The sequence below is a fragment of the Epinephelus lanceolatus genome, chromosome 2 (genome assembly GCF_041903045.1).
Source record: "Epinephelus lanceolatus isolate andai-2023 chromosome 2, ASM4190304v1, whole genome shotgun sequence".
In the NCBI taxonomy this organism is placed as follows: Eukaryota; Metazoa; Chordata; class Actinopteri; order Perciformes; family Serranidae; genus Epinephelus; species Epinephelus lanceolatus.
The window spans coordinates 19478889-19485503 of NC_135735.1; the positions used below are offsets into that span (position 1 = coordinate 19478889).

Sequence of the window (6615 nt, forward strand, 5' to 3'; positions counted from 1 at the left end):
GCAGAGTCTGATCTAATCTCACATCAGGGGTTTCATTTATAAATATTGTGTAAGCACAAAACCAGGCCTGAAAGAGGCGTACGCCACTTCCCAACGGAGAAGTTGACATCTATAAAACAGACCTGATGGGATAAACTTTGACCCATGCTTACGAACGTTTTGGAGACGGGAAACTGTCGACACAGATGGTGAGGTGGAAGCCTGACTGTAAACATTTTTCGAAGACCTTAGCATGTTTATATAATTTATTAAAACACCAATAAAAAGAAAGAAATAAAGCCTGCAACGGTGTGATTATTTAAACACTAGTAGCCAAGGTGATTTAATTTTTACTAGTCTTCTTGGCCACCTGTTATGCCCAAAATGAAAGGAGACCCAATACGCTTGTCCACATGTTCCTCAGTCTGGGTCAGCTTTTATATGCATATTCTAATGAGGCTATATTATTATTATTATTATTATTATTATTATTAGTATTATTATTATGTGTAGGCCATAGGTCTGTACATATCATGGATGTATAGATTAAAATATTCCAACCTTGAAGCCAATCATCCACTGTAGCACTGTTGACCGCAGCAGTGATTTCTTTCCATACTCCAGATCAAACTGGGTGGTTTAATTTGACCTGGGACGTCAGTGTTTCCGTTTCCAGCTCAGAGAAGTTTCTCTTATTGGCAGTGCTACATCTCTCCATGTTGTAAACTCAAGGGGTAAATGAAAAGAATGAAAGGATATATTGAGGCGGGATATGTAAAATGAAGATCGTTTTCAGCTGCATTTAAAAATACCACCGTACACCAGCCCAAGTTTCTCTTTTTACTGAACTCACGTTTGCTTAATTGCCTTGTTAACTCATCATAAAACACCCGTCATTCAAACTCGACAGAAACAAAACTCACTGTCTCAGTTGGTCTTGTTAATCATTTAGTTTTTTAGTCAACAATCACTAACACTGATGTGGTCAAAATAAACCTGTAATTGCTGCTGCTTCTAGCCAGTTGTTTACAGTCCTGTAAAGTTATCCCAATCACTGGCCGTCACCATGAGAATGAGCTGCTGTGGTAGCACTGTTGACCGCAGCGGTGATTTTTTTTTTTCCATACTGCATTTTTCCGACTTCCACTGATGCCACTTCTCAGGCTGCCAGATAGAACCAGTTGGTTAAATTTGACCTGGGACATCAGCCTTTCCATTTCTAGCTCAGAGAACTTTCTCTTCTTGGCTGTATTACGTCTCCCCGTATCGGTGCGAGGCCTCTAAATCAAGAATTTATTGAGGCAGGATATGTAAATGATGACTGTTTTCAGCCGATGTATGAACACCTTATCATTCCTATGCTGTGACTGGCGAGATACGAGTGTTTCATGGATCACTTGTGAGCCCTCTTGTAAGATGATTTCTAAACTTGGATCTACGCTGATTTAGAAAATAGATTGATAAATGAAGGCCAATGTTTGGTAAGCTTGGGCTGTTATTTTACTGGGGTATACCGTATGTGATGGTAGTTGTGTGTGGCACTAACAAAGGAAAGAAAGGTAACATTCTCACACCTATTTTCCTTATTGAACAGAAAAAAAAGTTTCCCTCTTTCACCGAACAAAGAATGACGTTAGTTTAATTGCCTTGTTGACTCATTATAAAACACATATCATTCAAATTCGACAAAAACAAAACTCACAAAAAACGTCTTATTTAGTCTGGTTAGTCATGTAGTTAGTTAGTCAACTGCTCCAACAATCACCAGCTCTGGTTTGATCAAAAATAAACTATTAATTCACTGAGTTAGTTGTGAAAATATAATCCAGTTGTTTACAGTCCTGTGAAGTTATCCCAGTCAGTGGCAGTCACCATGATCACCAGCTCAGCTGCCTCTTTCAATAGTAGACACTGACCTCTGGTGGTGCGTGATATGTACTACATTCAATACATCCTAAATACAGCATCTCCATATGAGTTTAAAAGGAAGATGTGTGTCTGTATTTTCGCCTGTTGTGTTGTTGCTTGTGTTGAGAAACGATTCAGATTTGGCGTCTTTTATGAAACCTGCAAGAATTGATTTTTGTGGCCACATGGGGGGCAGCGGAAACAAGCCATAAACGCACTTTGTCTTCATCAGTGTCAAAGAGAGCAAAGACAAAACAGGTACACACACACACATATATATGGTCAACCTACAACAGGTGAGCAGTTCTCACTGGATAATTGGTTGAACAGGATTTCAAATCTACTCAATAGTAAATCCACCAGTGGGAGTTTCCCCTGTCATTAAATGCTGTAAATTGATCCGTGTGCTGCAGTCTTTTATTCTCCCGTGGGGAAAGTCTCTGTCCTTGAGCTGAGAGGCAGCTGATTTGGCCACACGCTGTTGGATGACACACTGGAAACCCTGTCTCAACTAAACCATAAATGCAACAGCTAAAACATGCAGCAGATTATAGGCTAAACAGATATGGAGGAACATTAATTTGGAATTGAGTTTGTGCCCACCTGATGCATCTAATATTACCTCTCTATTAGCTTTGTTTTGGTCTCTCCTCACCACAAAGATAAATATCCGACTCTTTATCTGCTAAACACTCCTCTGTGTTCACCAGCTAGTCTCTAACTGTGTCTGTCTGCAGCTCAGTGCTGAGCAGGTAGTGTACAGTGTGTGTGTGTGTGTGTGTGTGTGTTTTCTTTCTCACTGGAAACAGCTGCCTGCTGCGGCTTAGATGAACACTGATGAGAGCGGTGAGAGTGAACCAAAACAGTAAAGTTGCAGGCCATAAAAGCAATTAAGTTAAAGATACTAAAAAGCTCGGCAGAGCTGAGGGTGGCTGGGTGATATTTCTCTGTGGATTCATCACTCTGAGCAACCGCTCTCACATAAACGTGCTCATGTGATCCCTTGTTAGTATGAAAATATTGACTATAAACACGTTTAAGGATGCTAGAACCAGAAATCATGGTCGTATCAAAAAAATGTATGAAGGTTGGAGAGGGGTGGGGTGTTACGTCGTAATGTTCGTCACGGTGACTGATTAAAAAGTGGTGATTTATGTCAGTGGACAGCGAGATAAAAAAATAAAAGAGTGAAACATCCCTCAAACTGTGGAAGTGATGGTGATCCTCCATGGATGGAGGCGCTGTCCCTGTCCGGGCAGAAAGGTTAACACATTCCCACATGCTTTCCCCATCCGTCATGGATACACACACACTGAAGGAATGCCAGACTGCCATGAGCTGCACGCACACACACACACACACACACACACACACACACACACAGAGGCTACCATTTTCTCTTTGTTTCTGTGCTGGAATAACAGTCTGACAAAGATAAAATTGCATTAGCTGAGGGATTACAGTGATCCTCATTCCCTTTTAGTTGCCCACACATTTACTTTCTAATTCAGTTTGACACCCGATCTTAAAAACCTAATATGTGAGCGTGTGCGAGGCAGCACATTTATTTTGGAACGTATTTTATTATATTCTTTTCTCCCTGACAATGAGCGACAACAACCAGGAGTTATAGCAGTGCTAAAAAGCCGCAGCCTCGACGTGTACGAGAGTGTGATGTGTTATTCATGATTACCTCCTCCGGTGTAGAGTCCCTTTAATTCATCCCCACCTGCAGTCTGTCTCACGGCTGCCAACACACACCAGGTGTTTGGCGGCGTGTTTATATTTCCAAAGAGCCTTTTTCTAATTGAGTACAACAGTTTTCTTTATTTTTACGATAATAAGGCAACTGACCTTGCATGCTGTTGGAATTTAACACGGTAGGGGTGAGTACTGCGGGTTGAATGCTACATGGAAAAGATGCTTGAGGACAGGCCGGCAGAATTGAGCATGGCCTTTTGTTTAATAGGCCACCCTTCATGCTGGAGTGGCTGTCTCAACACTGACCTTTGACCTTTGCCGTGTCTCTTTGCTGCCCGCCTAATCCTGAAGAGGTTAATCACACGGTAATAAGAGCCCCGGAGTCGTAGCACAGACCTCTACTCAATGTGTGGCCAGTTAGCAGAGCAAAGGATTGATGCTTTAAACGAAGGTCTCGCTGCTCTGTTTCGCTCCGATCTATTCTTTTCTGCTCCTCATTAGGGTGTTTCGTCATTTGCCTGTTTCGTCATTTGTCTCATTTTGGCTTCCATCCCCCCGTTAGATGTGAAGCGCAGGTGATTTGCCTTGGCTTAACTGAAATGACAGCTTTTAAGCTCTGCTAATAGGAATCCACTGAAGAAGCATCAAGAGCTTAGGTCAGGCTGCGTGGGGAACATGCTTCCTCATCTGAGGGATGTCTGAGCCTCACTGCGAAACCCACATGGCGCTCCCATCAGGGGACAGCATGTGTTGAATAATGAAATATATCTTCACTCCTCAACTTTTTTCGCTTGTGACCCCTTAAAACGGAAGTCTATTTGTGGCCCCTCAGCACAGGCTGTGTGTGTCGTGGAGCTGTTGGCCAACAGTAACAGTAATATTTCCTTCCCTGGATTGATTTGTGTCAGTAATTTGGAGGTAAAATTATTCAGTGATTTGCATGAATCTTTGAGTGTTGCAGAAATATATTGTTTTGTTTTCCTACGCTGTTTTTCATCTCATGACCACTGAGATCTACCTTGTGATGCCCTGCCATGGTTTTTAGGAAACTAAAAACTAAACCTACATGTAAATCATTTTAGTTAACCGAAATAAAAATAAAAACTAGAATAAAATGAAAACTAACTGTGTACTGACAAAAAACTAACTCAAATAAATGAACATATACAGGAAACTAATGAGGTTTTAGTCTTTGCAACTTGATCAAATGTGTCAATACGACAAGCATGACGAGGCGCTGGTGCATATGTTTATCGTAACTGGGATGTTACGTGACTGTGAGTCGTTTTTTTTTTTTTTATATTTTAGTTTTAGATTTTCAGAGTCACCCTCTACAGAATGGATGTCTGTACATACACATACAGTACTAGTACACAAATCTTGTTTATCCAGCCCATTATGAACAAGTATCTATACACACATGCAAACACTTGGGCCATTCTCGATAAACAGGACATGAATGGCTGCCACGTTTAATCAAAGATTACAGAGCTGAGGGAAACACTGTATCTGACTGTCTCCACGTGTAACAAGTTGGTGATTTCTGCCAACCAGGTCTTTAAAGAAGTCACATCCTCAGTTTTTCAACAAGTTAAAATATTATTTTTGCCACAACCATGTCGTATTGTATTGCTTTTGTTGATGTCGGGTGGATGGCACTGCGTGTGAGAGTAGGTGTTTCTGTAATGATCTGGAGAATTCAAGGACGAGGTCGATCACGGAGTTCTTTCTTAACGCATGTTTTATTAGCTGGGATCAACATGGCTACATGCAGAAGCTATGTGATGATTGTGAACAGAGAGAGACAGAGCTTATATAGGATGGTGGCACGTATACTGTTACCTAAAATGGTGCTCTGACACATTTGACTTGACCTTGGGCCAACTAGAATTAGTCTAACTTGTCCGTTCATCAGTAAGCCTAGCACTTCTGACGCCAGTAGGAACATGATCCCCAGGGGGTCCTGACCTAGTATCCATTGGTCAGTGGAGATGTAAAAATACATACTAACAGTGTGGGTCTGGTGTGATGTCACAGTTGTATTCTTCTGAAAGCACTTAAAAAATATCGGACCAGAACTTGTTTAGCAGGGGGCGAGACCAAGAGGTGGCCCATGGTGCCCTCTGCTGATTTACATTTTGGGCAAAGGCAGAGTGCTTTCCTAACTTCTTAAATTTTATCTCTGACAAATATTCCCCATATTATAATAATGATATAAAAACTAAAGCTAATATGGAAGCTAATAAAAAGTGAACTATAACTACCGACCCCCTGAAATATAGCAAGTACATTAACCCTAAAGCTCAGTTAGGGGTCCTAGAGACCCCACCCCTGTTTCATAGCTGGGGGAAGAAAAAAAGATCAATTAAGCTTAATGGTTCTTGACATCTTGCTTACAAACATGATTTTCGTTTCCAGAAGTCCACTTCAGAAAATGATGCATTACTTCAGTTTGAGTGGTGACAGAACGCAGCTGTATGTGTGTGTCTGTTTCTGGTGTTGACAGCACTTTTTACGCAGCACTGCTCTCCCAAGTCCGAAATAAGTTTGTTCGAATTTCAATTTTCCAATTCAGTTTTATTTATAAAGCCCAGTATCACAAATCACAATTTGCCTCAGAGGGTTTTACAGCATACGACATCCCTCTGTCCTTGGACCCTCACAGCAGATAAGGAAAACTCCCCCCAAAAATGGTGGAAACCTCAGGAAGAGTAACTGAGGAGGGATCCCTCTTCCAGGACGGACAGATGTGCAATAGATGTTGTACAGAACAAATCAACATAATAAATTTGTAGTGATCCATATGACAAATAGTGAACTGCAGTTTATTAGAGCAGTTTATCCATCAGAGGTGTGACAGGTAGTTACACTATAAAACATGAAATATTTCCTTATGTAGTGATATAAATATGCTTTACTGTTATTTCTGTCATTTGTCACTTTTGTCGTATGTGCAGGCCCAGTTTTTGGGAGAGGAAAAGATCAGAATAAAATATTTAAAGGTAAAAAAAGATTTATTTTGCTGTC

General features: G+C 41.0%; 1 protein-coding gene across 1 annotated transcript in view; it reads left to right on the forward strand.

The window, feature by feature from the left end:
- gpc5a (glypican 5a) overlaps window positions 1–6615 on the forward strand; it is a 224608-nt gene that overhangs the window by 52228 nt on the left and 165765 nt on the right. The window lies entirely within an intron of this gene.